Here is a 24,210-nt window from a genome sequence, read left to right as displayed (position 1 = left end):
GGGATGACTGTAGAGGTGGTCCCTCGGGTGGTCCAGATAACATTTTTTTTCAAAAAACCTCGCGATGATTAGAGACGCAATGCGATTCGGCAAATCACATTAAGCCCCAAGTACACATCTGGTAACCAAAAATAATTTAAAGCAATAGAAAACTACAACCAAAGTGCAAATACGAAATAGGTTATTCCAGCATGAAAACTAAGTTTTATTAATATTTTTGATGTTTAAAAAAATTTAAAGACAATTGGTTTAAAAGTCCAACGCTCTACCGACTGAGCTACTCGGGCTTGTTGTATCGTAAGTCAAAGCTAAAAATAGCCAGACTGCATTCAACTTGTTTAAAAAAAAAAAATCTTTCGCTCGCCAACCATATTCAAATTAGGAAACAAATAGTGATCCGAGGAAACCAAGTTTGGTGAAAAACGATGTTTTAAACCGGGCTGGAACCCTTCATTTTGCTTTCGATTATTTTTTTTTCGACCCCAGCTGCTGAGTCGTTTATCTCATCGATAACACGTAAGATGTTGTATTCTAGTACTTGAATGGTTATTTATCGGGACAAACAAGAGATTTGACATATCCTCACAAAAAAAAAACAAATTGTTCAATGGCTTCAACCAGATCGCACTTAGAAAACTCTCTTCGGGCTAGAGGAAGGCAGCCCAAAGTGCCGGTGAGAGATGTGTTGGCTCGGTTAGACCTTGATTACATGTCTCAAATATATGGGCCTGATTCTCGAATACACTACGAATACACTTCACGGTGGAAACGGTATGAAACGTATTCGCGATGACAACGGTACGGTGTCGACATCTGGATGCGAGATTAGTTTCCCACTAAACTTATCATTATAAAATCAAATTATCTTCAGATTAAATTTTTGTATGAGATTATTATATCACACGAAGAAAACAAAGTTTTCCACTCACATTGAATACCAGTTTGATACGAAGAGGTTAATTTTCATTAATGATTTTTTATTTGAAAAGTGCTCATTCTGCCTGAAAACTCATCATTATCTTCGACACTTCACTAACTCGTAAAGCGTAGTTCAATGGCGTGCCGTTTATTTCGTTTCCACCGTGAAGTGTATTCGAGAATCAGGCCCTATGTCTTCCTAAAAGCTATCGATCTTCGTGTGTGATTGTCCTTATATCCTTACATTCTCCTTTTCCTTTTCCTTCGCGAGAAATCAAATCTTCTTACTAAAAATAAAGGGTGTGTCACATCAAATTGCATCACGGAAAAAACGCTGTAGAAATTTAATTTTTAGGAATTATAACTTCAGCTTTCGCTTATAATCAGATAAGAGTGTATAGATCACGTTGGCCATACTTCACTGTCAATTTTTCGTAAATTTGGAAAAATGTCGTCGAACGAAAAAGAGCGTCGTGAATTAATCCTGTGCACTCATTTCGAGAATCCGGAGTTGTCACATCGGGACATCGGTAAGAGGCTGGGAATCGTCCAATCCACGGTCAGCAGAGTACTAAAACGATACTTCGAGAACCTAACCATCGACCGGAAGGTGAAGAACGGCAAAAATGGATGCTCCGTCAGTGAAAAAGATCACAAGCGCGTAGTTAAGCAGTTTAGACGTGATCCGAGAAGTTCGGTCCGAGATGTCGCCAATAAGCTGAATTTGTCAAGTTCATTCGTCCAGCGGACCAAGCAGCGGGAGGGCCTGCGTACATACAAGGTTCAGAAGGCTCCTAACCGCGACGAAAGGCAAAACATGGTGGGGAAGACGCGACCCCGGAAGCTGTACACCGAAATGCTGACGAAGCCGCATTGCCTGGTAATGGACGACGAAACCTACGTCAAAGCGGACTTTCGTCAGCTGCCGAGCCTGTTGTTCTTCTCCGCAGAGGACAAATTCAGCGTTCCGGAGGAGATTCGCAAGCAGAAACTATCCAAGTTTGCCAAAAAGTACATGGTGTGGCAAGCGATCTGCTCTTGCGGAAAGCGGAGCGCCCCCTTCGTGATGACCGGCACGGTAAACGGGCAGGTTTACCTTAAGGAGTGCCTACAGAAGCGCTTACTACCACTATTGAAGCAGCACGAGGGCCCGACCATCTTCTGGCCGGATCTCGCTTCGTGCCACTATTCAAAGAACGTGTTGGAGTGGTACGAAGCCAACGGGGTCACCTTCGTGCCAAAGGAAATGAACCCGCCCAACGCGCCGGAGCTTCGCCCAATAGAGAAATATTGGGCGATTATGAAGCAGGCCCTCCGGAAGAACCCAAAAGTTGTCAAATCGGAGGCGGACTTCAAGAGAAAATGGATTTCTGTTCAAAAAAAAACTACAACCTGACGTTGTACAGAACCTTATGGACGGGGTAAAGAGGAAGGTGCGAGCATACGGGCTTGGGCTCGAAGTATGAATAAAAAGAAAATGCCAAAAGTTGTTTAATAGTTTTTATTTTACTGTCTAAAATTTTCAAAAGGATCGGTCTACTGAGCGAATTTCTACAACGTTTTTTCCGTGATGCAATTTGATGTGACACACCCTTTAGAATGAGGTGAAATGTAAATACATATTAGATATAAGATAGGCTTAAGAATCGATTATGATGAATGTGAGCGCGAATGTGAGTGTGGACATTGTCAACATATCCTTATATCCCTTCCTTTTCCTAGAAAAAAATGTCCCTCTTCTAAACTCGAGCAAACCGCGAGTGATCGGTTCTCTACTTCATTAACATTAGAAATAATAAAAAATGTTTATATATAGTTGTAACAATACAGATAGGAGTTTGGCTCCTTTAAACTTATTTAACAGAGCCTGTAAAAATAAACGATTTAATGAAAAAAAAATGAGTGGGTTATATCTATGATATAACCGCAAGGTTGACGTGGAACTACCTTAGCTTAGCAATCATTCGATTGTATTGATTAAATTCTTGATTGAATGAAACAGTTTCCAAATTCAATTGAGTTCAATATATTTGCTCTGTGAGTGAAAAAAATGAACAAATGCCGTGTAAAGTCAATTCATTTATTGTGATTGATTGTTCTTCGTTACAAGTAAATTTAATGACGGACCTTTTACGTTTGGTATGATGACTAGAACAAAATATATGTACGGAAGAATTATCAAACGTTTGATGAACCAGCCTAAGGCTGAAAATCTTTCCAATAAAGACAAAAAAAAATTATCAAACTATTATTTTATTTTACATTTCCCTTTGAAGTTTACATCCCAAAAGTGTACATACTTCTCGAATCTCGAATTTGCTTGAAACTGGGAAGTTCATTCGCTTCTAGTGGCTGCACGATTTTCCCAGGTTCCTAAGTTTAGAAGATCATGTTAGGACAGACATATTCCACTCTGCACAAAGGCAAGCGAGGACAAAAGTACTCGCAGTTTGCATTTATTTGCAGAGCCGATTTCCCCAGAAACCTCGGTTTTGAAGTCTGTGTTAGGAAAACACATTTCAATCGGAACAAAAATACCCCCGATTTGTATGAATTCGCAATGCCGATTTCCCCACGCTTCATGGATTTGAAGTCTGTGTTAGGGAAACACATTCCAGTCGGAACAAAAATACCCCCGACTTGCATGAATTTGAAATACCGATTTCTCCAGGCACCTTGGTTTAGAAATCTCTATTAGGGAACACATTTCGGTGGGAACAAAAGCTCCCCCTACTTTCGTGTGTTCTTTTTCTTCTTTTTGGCTTTAAGAGGGTTTAAACTTTTCAGTTCACTCGCATCTAGGCTCTTTCGTGTGCTTGCAATGCCGATTTCGCTGCTTGGTTTTAAAGTCTGTGTTAGGGAACATTTTTCGATGAGAACAAAAGCCCCCCTACTTTCATGTATTTGCAATGCCGATTTCCCCAAGGCAGCTTGGTTTTGATGGCTGTGTTAGGGAAACTGTAAATCGGGCCAATCAAAACGATGCAGTAAGGGCGTTTAGATAACGCCTAATATTTTACAGTTATTTAATTGTTTATCTAATGAAAAACAACATTTTGTTAGTTGCGATAGATGCGTAGAAATATTCCCTATCAAGTGATGCAAACATCTCTCCTATCCAGTACGAAATGTTCGAGCTATAAGCATTCGAAATCTTTCATTTTTTCCTGAATGTTCTGTGTTTAGGTTTTCATTTTACCCTCCATATATTCCGGTTAGACGTAGTCCCACGTCAAAAATGGTTTCAAACCGCACAATCTAAGCGGTCAATATACTGGTCATTGCGCAATACGTCCATCGTTTCGTGTGCTGTGTGGCATGTAGCACCGCTTTATTGAAACCTCATGTGGATCAGATCTAGCCCGTGTTTTTTGGACAATAAAAATTTTGCAAACCAATCACTATTGATAGTAATGTTGTTCTCATCTCCAGCTTCAGCTCATCTTCACGACCACAAACCGCATCGAACAGTACATTTTTTGGGATGCATTTTTTACATTTTTAATTAAAACTCAGATGAGTGCCATGATTTAAGAAAGCAATTGTACTAGTGATAAACTAATCTACCCATGAAACTTAGTACACGAATGGAACTCATCACTAGTTTTAAAGATTTCTTGCACACCAATTTGAAAAAAAGTAGTTCGAATTAATGAATATAGATTAGTTCGATATTTGTAGCATTTTCGTAGATTTCCGAACATATGAGCCCGGGTAGCTCAGTCGGTAGAGCGTTGGACTTTTAATCCAACGGTCTAGGGTTCAAGTCCCTACTCGGGCGACGTGCATCTTTTTAATTATGAGATAAAGAAACTGAGTAAAAAAAGTTACAGGAGGGTTGTGTCCGAGACACGACCGCTAAGTTGACGTAGGATTTCGTTAGGTTATCTGTTGATTTTGGTTTGAAGAATTATATAGTTAAACTCTTTGGTAATGATTTGGTGGCCCCGAAAAGGGCCGTTTTTTTTTTGGTTGTTGGGTATTGTTTGTTCACTCCACCAGTGTTTACCGAGTGATGATGACAGAAGAATAGTAGACAGTCGTTGGATGGTGCGTATCAGATAAAAGATACCGAAGTGGAACGAGATATGATGAAAACCGCCCTCTGTGATCCTAGACGAGATGCCTCTTGTGTTATGTATCGATGGAATAAAGAAAAGAAACTAACCAATGTAATATAAGATAATTATTAATACCGAACACAATTATCAATTTTTCTCACCAGTGAAAACTTTAATATAGAGAGGAAACATATTTGAAATGGAAAAGATAATATTCTTTTATAATTTTTACTTTTTGAGTGTTTATTCAACCCATTGCGAATTCTGATTGGTTTAACAACACCTAATACTATATTTAGAACATATAGAAAATAACTTTTTCTAATATTTCTTCACTTTTCCAATTTTTCTCGACGCATAAACTTTACTTGGGTGAAAATGCACACACAAAAATAGACAGCTTAAACCAAAGGACCTGTTCTCGAGCGGGAACACACTATGGTTTTTATTTTTTTTTCCAATTCATTTATTTGTAAGGCTCAATCGCATAAGCTTTGCGAAGCCGCTAATTCAAGGTTTGTTTATACAAAGTTTCAACTAATTGCTATGTTTAGTAGGATTCGACCGAATACTCGTGGTTTACTCGAGGTTAAAAGGGCAACAATTTTTGTGGGTCAGGACAGGTTAGGGATTAGGTTAAGGAGTACCGTTGTCTCAACAGAGGGTTTCCACACGCACTGTAGCATTGTGCATAATGACCAGGGATATCATCTGGTGTTCGACTAGCTGTCGAGAGTGGGCGACGGTGAGATGAGGGTACAAGACAAACAAACTAATAACGAAAAAGAAAAACACAACAGCATTAAATTTTTATACTAGACCGTTTCACAAACATATAGATCAACTGCATATAGCAGATGTCGCGAGTTCCCAACACGTCTCTAACAGGAACATAGGGTTGTCTTCCTTGGGCCTCAAGAGCATTCAAACGGTACTCTCTGGCTGCGTAATTATCCGTACATTGTCAAACTGCGTGATCGATGTCATCATAACCGTTTCCACACCGACAGACATTGCTTTGAACAAGATTTATTCTGAGGAGATGCACATCTAGCGAGTAGTGGTTGGACATAAGTCTACTCATTACACGAATGAAGTCACGACTTACGTCCAAACCTTTGAACCACGCTTTCGAAGAAATATTTGGAATAATTGAATATAACCACCGCCCAAGACTTCCAGCGTCCCAATCGGATTGCCAACTCAAGAGAGAACTCTGACGTTGTAATTGGAAAAATTCATCGTATGAAATCTGTCTATCAAACAATTCGCCTTCCTGGGCACCCACCTTTGCGAGAGTGTCCGCTTTCTCATTTCCAGGAATTGAGCAATGAGAGGGGACCCATACAAAGGTTATCTTATAAGATCTTTCGATCAGTGCACTCATCTGCTGCCTCACTTTTATGAGGGAATAAGATGGGTGCCTAATAGTTTTGAAATTGGACAATTTTCACGATGTGCTCGATTCTCGATTTTCAATTTGTACCCCAATATGTTCCCGAAAGACGTAATCCTACGTCAATAACAATTATAACATCGGAAATATCGTAAAGAAATTTATGATTGAATACTGAATATTGGTGAAATAGGCTTATGCGAGAAAAAAAATTGTTGGAATTGGGGTGGGGTTCGAAACCACGTTTTCTGTGAGGATGAAAATATGGTCGACGTTAGACAGGAACCCATATATGCTTTTACGGGCAAGATTTTAGTCTTGATTCTGATACCTTATAGGGGAGGTGGGGGTAAAACGGTAAAACTCATGTTTCCCAAAACATTGTTGCAGTTTCTTGCAATTACATATACTGTTTCTCTACCTAATTGTCAAATATTTTACAAAAAATTGTTTTTAAATGTTTTTTTACTGAAATCAAAACAGACCGAGTACAACATTTTTATCGATGCGGGTAATATGGACAGGTTTGTGATATATGAAGCGTAGAGGTTTATTGATCGTAAGAGGAAAAATTTTATTCAACCAAGGTCCAAACTCATCACGAATGTCCGTTAAATGATGAAAACATCGAATAAATCCACCTAGAATTGATATCATGCTTTTTAGCAGTACAAACGAACAGACCCTCTACCTCTTTGCTTTTGGTTCCAGTCAGCTTCTAAACAGTCCACATTTGGCGATTTGATTTCTATTTATAGACGCAGGGCATTCCTTACGAATATATTAAACAGACTTTTCACAGTCCGTCTCACTCTAACTGGCAACTGTCCGTTTTACCCCACCAGTACAATTATTTCAATAATTAAAATTTTCCACTCAAAAATGAATGTATTTTTCCGTAAATACCTAATATCGCTTCTCAGTTAACTCACAAACCGAAATATTACCATCAGCGAATTGAATTTTGATATTAAACCACTCAAAATGTTTAATATCAAAGCAACCAAAATTACATCCACACGCGGAATCATGTATGATTTCCGGTTTTTGTTTCCCTCTTTTCCCACTTTTGATCAGTATTCATTGCCATTGGGTGGCTTAAATATTATAGAATAACATGTAGAAGGTGTTCTCATTGACAGAAATATGAAATTCAAAATGTAACTGTACAAATCAACCACCTGTCCATATTTTCCCCACTGTCCGCATTACCCACGGTTCCCCTACCATTAGACTATCCCTCCAAAAATTTTACTGGTGACCTGGAGTTTGAGTTTTTTTTAAATCATTTGTTGAAACTGTATAAATAAATCGCCAAATGTGTTTCTAAGTGCAAAACTTGTCCGATTTGAGCTGTATTTATTTTAATGTATTCGTCTCTGCCCAATATAGGAAAATTCGATAACAAGAATTCTCATATGTTACAAAAAAATTTCAAATTTGCGTTGAGTTGGATGGAGTGGTAATGGATTCTCAGGTAGAATAACGAATGTTAGAAATAATAATTATATATGAAAAAATAACTTTTTCGTATCCCATATGTATTCCATGTAATGGAAAAAACATGATTTCCGGATTTGATCAAAAAATCTTGAACGAGAACTATGTCTGATAATAATTTTATATCATTTTTATATCAATTTTATATCAGTTTTGGTAGAAGTATTAAGAAAGTTATAGAAAATGATAGAGTAAGGGTTACGAGTTTTATGAATTCAAATAACATCAAGTTATAATTTCCGTTCCATTTATAACAGTTTGAAATAGCTATCGGATTTGTTAATCTGATAGAGGTCATTGATTCCTCTCACCGTAAATTTCGACACTGTTCATTAGTCACCGCGAATTTATACATTGATTTTTTTTTATTTTAAATACTTTAGACTACAAAGTTCATTCGCCTCAAGTCTTGAAAAGGGCCAATTAAAAGATCAATTGATAAATAGTTCGGGGATTGAAGCCACGAACGTTCGCTTAGTAAAAACCGGAGTGTTCGAAGGTATTCATTTTGTTTTACTGGACGAAGTTCAGCTGGTACAAACTATAAAAATGTCGTTAGTCTATAGTTTTTATCAATCACCCTATTGCAGTCATTATTAGTTCCGGGTTTTACAAGCCCGGGTAGCTCAGTCGGTAGAGCGTTGGACTTTTAATCCAACGGTCTAGGGTTCAAGTCCCTACTCGGGCGAGATGTGTAATTTTATTATTCAAAATGACTAACAATAACAAATACAACAAGATAAAAACAACGAGCTCTGGAAGGATAGTAAAACAAAACATCTTGTCAGAAATGGGGTTCGAAACGACGCCCTCAGAAAGGACCAGAACGCTCGTGTTGTGGAACACCCTTCGGTCGGGCAAGATTTTACTCTTGAATCTGGCGCCTTAGACCGCTCGGCCATCCTGACGTATATAATTTCTTACGGAAATTACCTTAACTGTGGATTCAGATTTAAAATAATATTTACAAACTACCAAAATAAAAAATTTCAGTGCAATTCCGTAAATAGAAAATTAGTCGAACAACAGCAGATTTTGATACAATACCCTCCGTTTATTTTCAAACATTTTACAAACGGTGGTCGCCTACATCTGAAAACATCTTCTTCGATATAAAAGGTATGTGAATTTTCAATATTAAGTTCAATTTTTTGGTATGTTCTTAGAATAGTAGATTGAAAAGGTCATTTTTCGTAAAAAAAAATTATGAACTGAGTCATTGTCATAAATTGTGTCGAGCGCTATATTTGATAAGACTGCTGAATTTCGATCAAGACTGCTCAATCGTCTCGGTTAATATGAAAGGAACATTTTAAAAGAACAAAATAAAACAGGTTCCACCGAGATTTGAACTCGGATCGCAGGATTCAAAGTCCTGAGTGCTAACCATTACACCATGGAACCTTGGTGATCAGTATCTTGTTCTAAGCGAAACAACCAACGATCGCTTTCCATTTATCATTTATGGATTCGTTCCGGACATGCTAATATGAGATGAGTCAAACGTCTCTCGTCTTTCAAGAAAGGTGCCAAATCAGAAAACAGGTCAAAATTTTTTATGAAATAATGTTAACGTTAATAACTATTTTCACTGCGAACGAATTCTCATGATTTGCATACCAATCGAATCGGAAATTCTGTAGATTTGTTTGATATGCTATACATTACAATTCGCTAATCTCTAAACGGTTTAAATTCATGAAAACAGGAAGAACTTCCTTTTTTCCCATACACTTGTTCTGCCAGCCCTACCCGTATTTCGAATGCTCATAACTCGAACATTTCTTAACAGATAGGAAAGATGTTCACATCAATTGATAGGAAATATTTCTACGCGTCTATCACGATTGATAAAATGTTTTTTTTTCATGAGATGAACAATTAAATAACTGTAAAATGTCAAGCGTTATCTAAACGCCCTTACTGCCAAGTTTTGATTGGCCCGATTTACGGTTTCCCCAACACAGACTTCAAAATCGATGTACCTGTGGAAATCCGCTTTGCAAATATACATGCAAGTTGGGGGTATTTTTGTTCCCACCGAGCTGTGTTTCTCTAACATGGACTTCAAAATTAATGTGCCTGGGGGAATCCGCTCTGCAAATACATGCAAGTCGGGGGTATTTTTTGGTGCTGTGCAGACCGGAATGTTTCCCTAAAACGTACTTTTAAACTGAGAAGCATGGGAAAATCGTCATTTCAGATACTAGAGATGAATGAATGATGCATTCTAAAATAATATTCGAAGTGGTAAACAAGTGGATAGCATAATGTGATTGCGTAGTTCTACGTCGGAAATATGCGGTCGTGTGTTCGATACAACCCCTTACAATTTTTTCCTGTTTTAGGTTGTTTTATGGCTGATACACTCCTCTCCGATATATTGCTGACGGACATTCATAAACTTTTTTTAAATATTTCTCAGGAATAACTGCAGCATGTCGATGGCACAAATGATCGCAGAACTTATGTTTTTGTGGGTGTATGTTCACTAGTTAAACTGTTTTCAGTCACCGTTCAATATTCCTATCTCACTAGAATCCAATGATTCGCAAGTGTCATTTTTTTTCAAAGAGGACTAGCTCATTGGTTTCAATTTTATATGTCGATTATCTGAATCGGCCCAGTTGTCTAAAAGTTATGCATTATTGGAAAAAAGTCATTTTTGAAAAAAAGGGGGAAATAATTGTTTTCTAAACCACCCTTAAATGAAAATGCGCAACCTGATGAAAAAAAAAAATAAATAAAAAAAAACCTGATGAAAAAATAAAAAATTTGGTTCGATTTGGTTCTCAAATGGGGATCAACATAGGGTAGGAGCCTGCCTGTTGGTCTCAAATGTTCCTATCTCACGCCTCCACGAAGATCATATGACGACATTTTTAGATCGGGCGTGAACTGGAAACACACACCTGGTCTTGGCTCCGAGAACGGGTGTCGAAAGTGGCTAAGTGAGGGGGTGCGAGCGAGTCAGAGCGCTATATCTCTCCCGGGGAAGGCCTCCCGGGTCATGGAGGCCTTGCCAACCCGCTGTCTCCCGGGCAAAGGAGATACACCCAATAACATGGAGCTACGATCACGAAGATTAATTAGAATGCGATCACCCGAGGAGGGTCCCCGAACTGGAGCTGGTCCTGGAACGGGTGTAAGAGCGAGCGGCCAGCGGCTGGAGGGCGATGTGCAAGAGCGGGCCACCAGCCGGGTTCAACCCGAAGAGCTACCGCCACACGGAAACAGCAGCCATCGACATCACCCAAGAAACGCTGCGCCTACGAGACGTGTTGCGACTGCCAGACGACAGTCGTCCACACTTGTGGGTACCACTAGGCGCCGGATCATGTGGACACACGAAATGAATGAATTCGTGATCCGCGCCTATTACATCTGCACTGCTTTGGAGACGGACATGAGCGGTCGCCCTCGAATACTAACAATGTTCGAGGAAGCGTATCCAGAGTTCGTCGGGAGGCTTGATCAGAACGCGATGAACGCGAGGCGTAGAGCGATAGTACGCAACAACATGCTCTCCCAAACGCAAATCGACGAGATCAAGCAGCAGGTGCAGAGAGAAATAAGCTCCAGGAACAACAGAGCAAGCGATGTGTCGAGACGAAGTTCAGTACGGCTGAGCAATTCATTCGCGAGTAGGGCACGCGAATCAGCACCAGTGGAGGCCACAGTACAACAACCCCCTGAGCCGGAAGACCCACAGCCAGATCAACAACTACTACGCGATCTGGTCTTCCACTACGACGAGGCGATCTCACAGTTCCGCGACACAGACCCATTGTCGCGCCCCAGGATCCCGAAGTTGCAGCATTCCCGTAGGCTGACAAGTGCAGTAAAGCTCATGAACGAGCACGTTCTTCCGCTGCACTTGGTTGATGCTGAGAACATGGAGGAGCTGCAACTGAAAGTTTACTGTGCTGCTGTGGCGACCGCCAAAAGTTTAGGCGGTATATAACCAGCGGAACCTAAGTATGGCCTACATCGATTACAGGAAGGCTTATGACTCCATACCTCACTCGTTTCTCGTCCGGGTATTGGAGCTCTACAAAATTGATCCCGTCGTCGTTAGGTTCCTGCAGCATGCGATAAGGCAGTGGAGCACGTCTCTGCACCTCAGTGATGGGGAAAATGTGTTGCAGTCTAGAACGCTGCAGATAAAGAGGGGGATATTCCAAGGCGGCTCTTTCAGCCCGCTTTGGTTTTGTCTGGCACTGAACCCCCTCAGTAGGACGCTCAATAGAAACGGTCATGGCTATAAAATAAGGTATGGCGACGGCGCCCACGAAGAAGTGACCCATACCTTCTACATGGATGATCTCAAGGTCTACGCTGATTCACGTCAGCGTCTAGGTGTAGCTATCCGGGTTGTCGAAGACATAAGCAGGGACATCTGCATGGAGTTCGGCCTCGACAAGTGCCGCTGTGTCCATCTGCTGAAAGGGCAGCTTACCGAATCCGGAGGTTACGAGGTCTATGACGGCGAGTTCATAAGAGACATGGTTCGTGGCGAATCCTATAAATATCTTGGATTCCGACAGCTCACCGGGATTCGCCACTCCGACATCATGACGGAGCTGCGAGACAAGTTCTTGAGTCGAGTGAACTGTGTCCTGAGGACTTTCCTCAACGCGGGGAACAAGGTACGCGCGATCAACACATTCGCGGTTCTCCTGCTGACCTTCAGTTTTGGTGTAGTCAAATGGAGCAAAACTGACCTAGAGGACCTTGAGAGGAGGATGAGGAAAGCATTTAAAGAGGCCGGAATGCACCATCCTCAATCGGCACTGGAGAGAGTTTCACTGCCACGCAAAGAAGGGGGACTTGGAATAGTCGACATATCTGCACTGTGTGTTGCCCAGGTACGACAACTGCGCGAGTACTTCGCAGAACGCGCCAACCAAAACGCGCTATACCGGGCTGTCTGCGCCGCCGACAGAAGATACAGCGCTCTGCACTTGGCGCAAGCGGAGTACCAACTCAACTGCAATCTGCAGACAGTGGAGGAGAAGATTGCAGCTTGGAAGCAGAAGGCAGTGCATGGTGCCCACCCCCATCAACTGGACCGGCCACACGTCGACAAGGCCGCATCTAATCTGTGGCTAACGCGTGGTGAACTCTCTTCAGTAGTAGAAGCCGACATGATAGCCATCCAGGACAGGGTAATGCCGACGAGAAACTGCAGGCGGTACGTCTGGCATCAAGACGTTGATGACATTTGCCGGATGTGCCATCAACCAGGTGAAAACATAGAGCACATTATGGGAGGCTGTCCCGTTTTGGCCAACGCAGCCTACACCGAGCGCCACAACAACGTGGCCCGTATTGTTCATCGTCAACTGGCGCTCCAATGTGCTCTACTGGAAGACAACGTACCAAACTACCGGTACCTGCCTGCACCTGTCCTGGAAAATGACCGTTTCAAGCTGTACTGGGATCGCACTGTTCTGACCGACCTCTCGATCCACCACAACCGTCCAGATATAATGGTTTACGACAAGAGCGACCGCAAAGTCACCATCATCGATGTCGCTATTCCACTGAACCAGAATCTGGAGGAGACCCACGGTCGCAAAATCTGCAAGTACCGACCATTGGCCGTGGAGCTCAAGGAACTGTGGGGGCTAAGGGAGGTCCCAAGAATTGTTCCAGTCGTTCTCTCTGGAACTGGAATTGTCCCGAAGACACTTCTGGAAGCGCTAAAGGTGTTGAACATGGAGAAGGAATTGGCCGGCATCCAAAAGTCGGTCATCCTTAGCACCTGCGCGATTGTCCGACAATTCCTCGGTCAGGACTAAAACAGCACGAGCAGGCAGATACGTGCATTCTGCAGAGCCTAGTCCCCCTTTGGCATTCAGAAGCCCGGGGGCAGGTGAAAATTCTGGCTAGGTTCGCCTAGTTAAGAAGTGAGATAAGTCTGCCTAAATAAAAAAAAAATATATATAATTTGCGTTAAAGATCAAAACTATCAATTTTCACGAAAATCTGAGAACCACTATATCTGTTTGGAATGCAATGGCTGAATTGTGACAATATAGTTGTGGAAGATGGTGCCCACGGAAACCACTGTTTTTTAACACTTTCGTCGCCCAGAGCGAATCGGTCGAGTTTCTTGCGGGGCCCAAATTCAACTCTCGGTGCGCTAGAAAAATAAGCGAGCAACGATAATAATGAATTCGGGTTCGCTTCAGGACTACTTTTCTTTTGAATCTGAATGAAATCAACTGACTGCTGATTAGAAAACTTATAAAAATATTTTTTCAGACAATTTTACAGTGTTGCCAGTGATAATAAAAAATTAAATTCAACTGAACGTACTTGCTCAATATACTATATTCGATAACGATGAATAACTGCAATTTTATTGGAGAATATGTAATATTCTGTTCAATTGACTGCGGAGATTATGTGAATATATCATACCAAGAACATATGTCACTCTTGTGGGGAAATAATCGTCACAAACTATATCACATTTGGCAACTCCGACTTTTCACGTGATTCGTTTTCATTGTTCTTTGCGCTTGGTAGATGAAAAGCTAAAAGAATAAGCAAATTGCAAGTTTTTTTTCTGAGAATGATAATAATAATTGCACAACTAGGATAGGCTCAAATATTTTTTTTCTTAGACGCACATGTGTTTTTTCATCCTCAAAATGCTCACCGGACGGCGTAATAGTAAATCTGAAAGCGAGGGAAGTAGTGACGACGGAATAGTGCGAAGTGCTGGAAGAAAAGGTTCGAGTATTATCTCATCGAGCTCCGATTCGGATATTGAGGAACTATACGCAAGTGAAGACCTGGACGATATGTTAGAATAACTTACTATAGGCGACATAAAGATATAAAAGTTTTTAATATTATTTTTGAGAATGATTTTTGTAACAGTACATTCTAAATGTGATTTTTCTCAAACGGTTAATTTATTTTCCAATAACTTTGTCTTATCAGACATCTGAATTTTGAGTTATAATTTTTTGAAAGAAATATCATTTATTTTAATTACGCCCTTTAAAAAATCAATCGTAATTTAAATTGGTCATATAGTAATGAAAATTGTAATTTAAGATAGTTTTGTACCAAGTTTCATATAAATCGTAGACCATTTTGAATTTGGATTTTTCATGATCTAATGTGTTCTACTAGTAAAATCTTTTTCATTTGATATCCATATTGATGAGGTTTTGAAAAAAAAACATATATCCAAAACGCCATTTTGGATTTGCATTTTCACAAATAACTATGTTCTACGAGGGTCACTATTTATATTTCGGGAATAGGAACAAAAACAAATATTTAAGCTGCGAATATGTTTTTATTGTTTTTCAAAGTACTCGCCACGATGATCGATACACTTTTGCATGCGCTTAAACTAATTTTCAAAGCATTTATTCCAATCGACACGAGCCTTTTTTTTGAGCGATTGTCAAATTATGTGGGATCCAACGTGAACATAATTTTCGCACAACTAAGTGTTCATGTAAAATCGCATATATGCTGGTGGAACTAATGCTTAGGGATGCCTCAATCTCACAATAGGTTACATGACCATCTTGCTTAATCATTTCGTGCACAGCATCGATGTTTTCTGGCACTACAGTCGATTTTGGACGACCTTCACGAAACTCGTCGGACAGCGAACTACGACCACGATTGAATGCACTATACCAGCGATACACAGTGGTTTTTGATGGAGCTTCATCGCCAAAAGTCAAATTAAGTTGATTGACGCACTCTTGTTGTGATAATCCACGTCGAAAGTCGTAAAAAATCATCGCACGAAAATGTTCACGATTCATTCCATTTTTTTGCCGAGACCAAACTTTCAACTAAATATAAAATAAACAAATAGCGTCCGTATGACAAAATGTTCTGAGTACGTATATCGTCAAAAATGACAACCTTTACGATGGAACTGTCAGATGGACTCACATGACATCAGTGTTGCCAATTCCCGAAATATAAATAGTGACCCTCGTACTAGTCAAGCCATTTCGTGTGATACCCATATTGATGAATTGAAAAAAAAGTCCCATTTTGTGATGGCGGTCATTTTGGATTTACATTTTTCATAAATGACTGTGTTCTACTAGTGAAGCCCTTTCATTTGATACACATATTGATGGGGTTTTTCTAAAATATGTATTCCGTCATTTTGTTGCGGCCGCCATCTTGGATTCTCAAGATTATAGAATACGCAGTTTTATAACGACAGCAGAGATAAAGGTCTGCTTCTAATTTCAGATCAATCGGTCAACCAAAAGGAGGTTAAATTTCTATTGATATGCGACAACCTCACAGATAAACATACAAACATACTTACAATAGACCATGCTGAATAAAACCGTTTAAAAGTACAATATAAAAAATATATTTTTATGTATTAGAATTTTTTATTATTCTACATATTCCATTTTTACATTCAAGTGCCTATTCTGTCAAATTACGTTTGAAAATTCTATTCAAATTGAACGAGAAAAGAGTCACCCAGATCTGGGTGACGGGGCGATCAAAGTGTTAAACAAGAGCATACAAGCATACCATATCAGGACTGGATCAGCTACTTTTCATAAAGTCTTCATATTTTGATTTTGTTTTGAATATTTTGATAAAATTTCTTCGAATTGTCTCGATATTTGAGGCATTTTTTGTAACAATAAAATGGAGCCCGGGTAGCTCAGTCGGTAGAGCGTTGGACTTTTAATCCAACGGTCTAGGGTTCAAGTCCCTACTCGGGCGTACTCCATATTTTGTATTAATATTCTTTTAAACCAGTTTAAAATGAAAACCGGCTTATATTCATGGTCATCAATGGCAATCGAAATACATCTTATCAGGAGCGGGATTCGAACCCACGCCCTCAGAGAGCACCAGAAGCTCTGGTGTTGCCCGCCCGAAGGGTGTGTTCCAATACGAGTGTTGTGGTCCGGAACGCTCGTATTGGAACACACCCTTCGGACGGGCAAGATTTTACTCTTGAGTCTGGCGCCTTTAGATCGCTCGGCCATCCTGACTTGTACGAAATATTGAGGAAAAAATATGAATATTCAATATTTCCGAAAAATAAATCAGTCGAAACACAACCTATTTCGGTCCAACTTTGTTCGATTTTTTTCAAAACTTGTACACAAGGTGACAGCTTATGTTTTTTGACATCACCTTAAGATATAGAAGTTTAGAGGATTAGATCCAATTTAAAGTAAGTTTTGACGTAGGACTACGTCTTTCATTTCTATACCGGGGTGTAAAATCAAAGTTTCGAAAACGAAAGCGTTACGCCGGACACCGAGATTTTGAGCGTTAATAGCTCTTAAACAACTGAACGAAATGGTATGATAAACACTTCATTCGAAAGATAAAATGTCTACGCGTTCTATACTTGTTACTTTCTGATCCAAAAACTTGTTTCAATAGTCTTGAAATTGCTTTCAAAACAGGCTATTGAAATCACCAATCGGTATATAAGCGAGCACCGCTCGGAAACCCACTCAGTTCTAATTGAACAGCGATTGGAGCATGTTGTCGCTGTTGTGGTGAAGCTAACTTCGATTATCTTAAAAGCGCTGATGAACGGTGTCACCAAGAGCCTGTTTGTGCACCTTAGGCCAGAAGGGAATCCATCAGGAGGAGAGTGATGCCACGGTTCCGCTTGAAACATCGGAGCAGCCGCCACACATACATACACGCGCGGAAGCCTCGTTGCTATCATCGTTGCTGAAAAATAATCTACCAGTTCCCCTGAGAATTGAAAAATACATTCATGCGAAAGAGTTTATTTTAATGTTTTCTATCCATACAACACTGCAACCAAATACATTTGGTTTTGTGATTTCTCAATCAATCGCAATTAACAGGAAAGCTTCTGAATATTATTTTTCCCCATTAGTAGAAAATTTTCGTATCCAATATTGGATGCATAACATGAAAAACGGAAAATGTTTCACATCGCGAAAATCATGTAATTTTCGAGCGATTATTTGCTTCCTACTCATATAATGCTGCGACCAAATACATTTCGTTTTGGATTTTTCAATCAAGTGCGATCAACGTAAGACCACTTTCGGCAATTTATTAGAGGTGCAATGAATTTTTAGGAATTCCCGCTCTACACGCACTGGCAAACGATGTTTACTCAACAATTTCTCAAACGAGAAATAAGTGTTGTGAGAAAGGATTAGCGAACGCAAAAACGACAAAAGGGAGAAAGAGATGTTTGGAGGTTGAAGGAAATTGGCAGAAAACATCTTCATTTCATCTTTCGAATAATGTGATTCATACCACTTCGTTTTGCCAGAAAGAGATTATTAATATAATCCAATATTGTATGCGCGCGCAACGGAAAATGTTTCGTATCGCGAAAATTATATAATTTTCAATCGATTATTGCTCAGTCGCCGAAATTTTCAAACTCAGAGAGTTCATTCTCCTCTAGTGTGCCTTCCAAATTGCCATCGTAAACCACACCTTCTCTCGTTTCAATCACGCACGAAAAGCATACTTAAGCGATATTCTGGTGGTGAAGCCCATTCATTTTTCGTGAGGACATCGACAAGACAACATCGTTACTGAACGTGCTGGACGGCGAGGGATCGAGGATTTCATTACCTGGCCTGAGCTGAAAAGCAATCAGTTTGTTTTAGCTGTGAGGGAGCGCAGAAAAGCCGATCGATCAGAAGGAGGAGAGAAGGTGACCAAAAGAGTATCAGCATCGAAAAATGGTTCCCCGGGAAGACATCGAAGCAGCCGCCACACACACACACACATATACACGCGCGCAACTCTTTTCGAGAAGAAACCTGGAAAGAAGTAATCGTTGCTAAAAAATAATCTGTCAGTTCCCCTTGGAATTGAAAATTACATTCAAACGAGTTTATTTCAATGTTTTCTATCCATATAATAATGCGACCACATACATTTGGTTTTGTGATTTGTCAATCAAGTGCAGTTAGCAGGAAAGCTTCTGAAGATTATTCTTCAGAACAAGGTTTTTTGTATCCAATATTGGATGCATAAAACCTTGAGCCTCCAACGTAATGCTCTCGTTTTCAAAGTCCCCCAAATATTCATTTATTCATTCATTCAGAATGGATTTAGATTCAACTTCAAACAAATGATCTCTAAATCAACGATAGTCCTACGACACCCTTGCGGTTATACCATAGATATAACCCACTTCCTGTTTTTTCAAAGTAAATTGACTTTCTAACAACTATGTCGAACGCCAAATTTTCATGAGAGAGGTGGATTTCGAGTAACGATTATTTGGGAAAAAAATGTGAATAAAAGTCAATGGTTCTGGATACGCACTTCTAAAAACAGTTGCAATTGAAATTGATCATAAGATAATGATAATTGTAATGTTGTGTAGCTGTCTTTTAATGGCGAAGTTTAATAGAAATCGGAGAAGGTGCGTGCAGTGGCTAGCTTATTTGACGTGGAAGCGCTGCAAATGTTTCTGGCCATTCTCGACCAAATTTACAAAAACTTGAGCAACGAATTATTGGTGGGTGGTATATAATTTTCCGAGTTCATCAGAACTTATCTACATCATCACCATATTTTTTTCCAAACGACAAAACGTAGGTTCCACCGAGATTTGAACTCGGATCGCAGGATTCAAAGTCCTGAGTGCTAACCATTACACCATGGAACCGTGATGACTTCTACGAATTTTTCAGTAAAGCGTATTCATACACCAGTTAATCTACAATATGAAGTGGTCGCTCGTGGTTGAATCGCGGGTAGAAGAATCAATTGTAATAACATAATAATAGAAAGAATTTCCTCCCGCCTTCGACTTCATAGTCCTGCTATTATGAAGCAGGCACTACGCATCCCAAGGAGGTCAATACTGAGGAAGACATGAACAAAAAGTGGGTTTCCGTACGGAAGAAGCTGCACCCAGATGATGTACCGAACCTTATGGGTGGTGTTAAGTGTGAGGTCCGAGAATAAAGTTGAATGAAATAAATATGCCAAAAGCCTCATGACGGATTATATTTTATTGTCTCAAAGTTTGAAAAGGATTGGTCAACTAGGTAATTTGCTACAGCGTTTTTCCGTGATGCAATTTGATGTGGGACACCCTGTAGACAAATTTTAGTATGTTCCATTTTAAAATTATTTAAGCTTTATAACAATTACAAAGAACATCTGACATAAATTGAGATATAAATGATGATGATGGTCCCACCTCATACCCCCACAAAGGTTTGAGCTGGACGATTTAGCTTTAAGATAATTATGAATTTACGGATATACATGGAAACTAGCATGCAAAACAAAACGGACTGGTTTTGTAGCAGCTAATTTACTATCCATAGAACAACGGGCAAAAGGCGAAAACTGAAAAACTGAATGGTCAAGGCTTGTCAAGAAAATTTCCATACCAGGAAGAGCCTTGACTGATCGGGAATTGAACCCGATGTCTTAAAGTTTCTACTAGAGACTCACTCTGAGATCTGCCACAGTACAGAAAAAAAACCTCGACATAACCATCTGCTAATGCGATAGTTTACGAGCATTCTGTAGGTGATATCCCGACCTCGATTCCGGTTTCCACTGTAGATCCTAGAAAATTTCATTAAACATCGGTTTTCGCCAGTGTTCAGAATTTAGATTGTCTATGCCTACAGAAACGCGCGCGTAGCTCAGACGATTGTAGACTACTCTTGTATGTATTTTTTAACTTAATTTAAACAACAATAATGTAGTAAAAATCCATCATCATCAGTACGATCATAGTAGCTAATGCATCTGAAAAAATACTAAACATATAAACACTTTTGCTAATTTATAACACAGATTTAACATGTATGATACACCATTTTTTGAACTCGGCTATTGTTGCTGCTCGTTTCTCTGGGCATCGAATTGAAGAAATTCACTCCTTTATATAATAGCGAGTTTTGCGACCTACTAATTAGAAAGTTGGGTGTTCTTGCATCATTCGCGTTTCTTGTATTATACATATGTAAATCACTTCCTCGTTCAATTCGATCACATAAGTATTGAGGCAGCATTCCATTCAAAATTTTGAAGATGAACACCATTGTCAAGTAATAAATCCTTTGAACAGATAACCACTGTAGCGCGTCCAACATTATGCTACATCCAAAGTTAATTTACAGCACATTTTCTGGCATCCCGATTTATTACATTAAATGAGCTGAAAGATAACATAAAATGTTCTACTCCCCAATACATGTATATCATTTGTATAATATATATGCTAGAGCCGATATGAGGGAGCGAAACAGGAGACACATTTAAATGAAAGCTTTTCGTATAGTTTGCCAAATATTCTCGTTCATGTACTTCTTTATCGGCTTAGAAAACACCTTCCAACTTCATTTTATGATCAGGTGTAATATTATCACTCTCCTTTATAATAGCGCTGGCAGCTATATGGATAGCGTGATCGTGTAAAGTAATTTCGCATTCCAGCCGGCCTTGGTTCGATCCCCATTGACGTCGTAAGGACTTTTCTTTTGCACAATCCCGAATGAAAAGAGAAAATGAAACAGAAAGAGATGTCTACTCGCCGCATACATACAAACCATTTTTAAGCATTCTTCAAACGGCATATGACGCCATACTTTTTAGCATTTTTTTTATGACAATAGCAATGTGAGACTTAAAAGCTAGTTTGTCATCAATCACTACTCCTAGATATTTGATTTCTGTAACGCGTTCGAGTGCCTCACCAACGATTTCAAAATTACCGTTGAATCTGGAGTTTGCTGAAGAAATGAGCAAATGAGCAAATGAGCAACTAACATTTAGTTTCAATTGTTTAAATTTCAGCCACCGAGCAAGAGAATGAAGATCTTCGTTCAAATGTACCGCGGATTCATTGAAGTGTTTAGCTGCGATAAACAGAACAGTATCATCCGCGAACAAATTAACATCACAAAAACGTAAAACTCTCCGCATATCATTGATAGAATATGCCCTAACACACTTCCCTGCGGTACACCAAGTGTGTTACCGATGGAAGCAGAAATAAAATTGTTAAAAGAAGTCTTCTGAGTTCTATCACACAAATAGCTTTCAAACCATTTATATGGTATTCCTACAATTCCCATGCGCTTCAATGTTTGCAACAATGAGGCCCTAGAAATTGTTTCGAAGGCGCGTTTTAAATCCAAGAAAACCGCAAAAATAGTTTCTTTAGCCTCGATATTTTCTTTCCACTTTGCTAACACCAGATTCAGTGCGGTCTCACAAGAGTGTCCCTCTCGATATCCCCACTGTTCTGATATCAGCAATTTGTTATTTTCTATATATTCCATCAGCTGGCCTTTCACTACAAGTTCTTAAATTTTTTCTATTGTGTGCAACATGTTAATAGGCCGGTACTCTTCGGCTTTATCCGTCCCATTAACTTTGGGGATGGGAACCACAAGTGATTCCTTCCAAACTTCAAGCATGTGCCCAGTTTGCAATGATTCATTTATCAGGCTAAGCAACTCGTGTCCAATAACATGAAAGCAATCTTGAATCACTATTGCGTTGACATTGTCGATACCAGCCGATTTCTGCAAAGAAAAACAAATATTGCTCAAACTGCAAACTGCAAGAAAAAGAAATGCTCAACTCTGCAGATGTGATGGGTAGAAAACATTCTAATCTATAATGGTTATGTATCAGCTGTATTATTTTGTGAGGCTCACTGACCAATTTAATACTTTGATTGATCAATTGAACACTGTTCACAAAATAATTGTTGAATTTTTCCGCTATCATTTGTTCTGAATGTTCTTCTGAACCTTCGAAAGTTATGGACCGCGATAAACTATTCTTAGTGTTAAGTAAATTTTTCAGTATTTTCCATAACTCCTTACTGTTATTCTGATGTTGATCGGTTTTCCTCTGAATATATTCACATCAAGTCTTTTTCAAGGCTTGTAAATACATGTTCCTCGCGGAGGTGTACCTATACCAATCATTCTCTAAATTACTTCTACGAAACTTCACGTACTGTTTTTTCCTTTTTTACGTTTGAGACGTGAAAGTGATAAAGAGTACCAGCTGTTCGAATTTTTCAAATCGATTAGTTTTTCAATAACTAAGCAATTGGTACACACTTTCAATACATTAGTGAGAACAGCTGCCTTCAAATCCAAATTGTCAGTTATTGCAGAAGAATCGAGATTACTCGTGACTAGATGAGACAGTGCTTCTTTTGAATATTCGTCCAGCACTTGATTTTAACTTTATTTTCTTCACGTTCATCCCGTTCATTCTCAATATAAACAAATATCAAAGAATGAACTGTGTTAAAATTAGTGAAAACGCGATCTATCAAAGTTCTACTGTTTCTAGTAATTCTAGTAATTCTAGTAATTCTAGTAATTCTAGTAGACTGTGTCCGAAGTCTGTTCCAAGTTATAAAAATCATGATATAAAATACCAAAATTTCCCATCTGCATACCCCTTTCAACTGAAATTGCCAAGAAGTTGCTTTTGCGTAAATAGCAACTCCTCCAGTATGTCTGGAGTGTGATAGGCAAAAAGCAACTTTGTAACTCGGGATATTATATTGATTTTTTTTTTTTTTTTTTTTTTTGATAGTCATAGTTATGTTTATTTCATGTTTTTTTTTCATACAATAATTATTTCAGCTTTTTAAAAATAAAAGCTTATTCATTTATGATTAAATAGAAGTTTAACGCATTCACATCAACGTTATTGTCAGCCTTATTCACGAAATTAACATAGTTTATTGTTGTTTTTAGGAACATTTTCCGTCTATTGTGTTCAATATTTTTTAGTGTTGGACGCATCACTTCATCGAATGATGGTCTCTGCCAACCACCAAGTGCGGTAGATAACTTTCGTTGAATGAAGGTCCACGCTGCTGCCACACGCGGGCACTCACTATACTTGTGTGCAATAGTCTCCACTGCCGCATTACAGTGAAGGCAGTTAGATCCATCTGCACGCTGCATGATGTTCAACAGTCTTCGGTGTTCCACTTTTTCATTCACGAAAAGGTACATTGAGCTTCTTTGGCTCGAGGATAGTCCTGTCGACGATATATTTCTCCACACTTGACGCCAATTCGTTGCTGGGTAATTTATTTCCACTCTTGGAAGTTCTGTTTTCTCAATAAAGAAACGGTGGATCAGCTCACTGGATGGGTTTTGTTGGAGTGAAAGTGGAAGGAGGGGTACTTGTTTCACTATTTCTCTTAGACAAGGCATATTTGCTATCTGAGGATTTGATCGAGTTCGGATGAAATTATAAAATGGCATCGAGTCGACCGAATGAATTCTCATCAACAATATGAGTTTCTGAGAGGAAGACTCACCGTGGACAGAAGTT

At 39.4% G+C, this 24,210-nt stretch overlaps 6 non-coding genes across 6 annotated transcripts; 3 read left to right on the top strand and 3 right to left on the bottom strand.

Moving 5' to 3' along the window:
* Nucleotides 1–4,626: 4,626 nt before the first annotated feature.
* Trnak-uuu (transfer RNA lysine (anticodon UUU)) lies at nt 4,627–4,699 on the top strand. The gene has a single exon. It is a non-coding gene; the product is annotated as a tRNA-Lys (tRNA).
* Nucleotides 4,700–8,490: 3,791 nt separating this feature from the next.
* Nucleotides 8,491–8,563, top strand: Trnak-uuu (transfer RNA lysine (anticodon UUU)). Its single transcript has one exon. It is a non-coding gene; the product is annotated as a tRNA-Lys (tRNA).
* Nucleotides 8,564–9,207: 644 nt separating this feature from the next.
* On the bottom strand, nt 9,208–9,279 carry Trnaq-uug (transfer RNA glutamine (anticodon UUG)). The gene has a single exon. It is a non-coding gene; the product is annotated as a tRNA-Gln (tRNA).
* Nucleotides 9,280–16,547: 7,268 nt separating this feature from the next.
* On the top strand, nt 16,548–16,620 carry Trnak-uuu (transfer RNA lysine (anticodon UUU)). Its single transcript has one exon. It is a non-coding gene; the product is annotated as a tRNA-Lys (tRNA).
* A 92-nt stretch (nt 16,621–16,712) lies between these two features.
* Nucleotides 16,713–16,895, bottom strand: Trnal-caa (transfer RNA leucine (anticodon CAA)). The gene is made up of 2 exons: nt 16,857–16,895; nt 16,713–16,757 (listed from the first exon to the last, which is right to left on the bottom strand). It is a non-coding gene; the product is annotated as a tRNA-Leu (tRNA).
* Nucleotides 16,896–19,462: 2,567 nt separating this feature from the next.
* Nucleotides 19,463–19,534, bottom strand: Trnaq-uug (transfer RNA glutamine (anticodon UUG)). The gene has a single exon. It is a non-coding gene; the product is annotated as a tRNA-Gln (tRNA).
* Between the last annotated feature and the right edge of the window lie 4,676 nt (nt 19,535–24,210).

Source organism: Toxorhynchites rutilus, chromosome 2 (assembly GCF_029784135.1).
Source record: "Toxorhynchites rutilus septentrionalis strain SRP chromosome 2, ASM2978413v1, whole genome shotgun sequence".
NCBI classification, from domain to species: Eukaryota; Metazoa; Arthropoda; class Insecta; order Diptera; family Culicidae; genus Toxorhynchites; species Toxorhynchites rutilus.
Note: the sequence above shows the minus strand (reverse complement) of the source record. Positions and strands in the feature narration are given on the sequence as shown.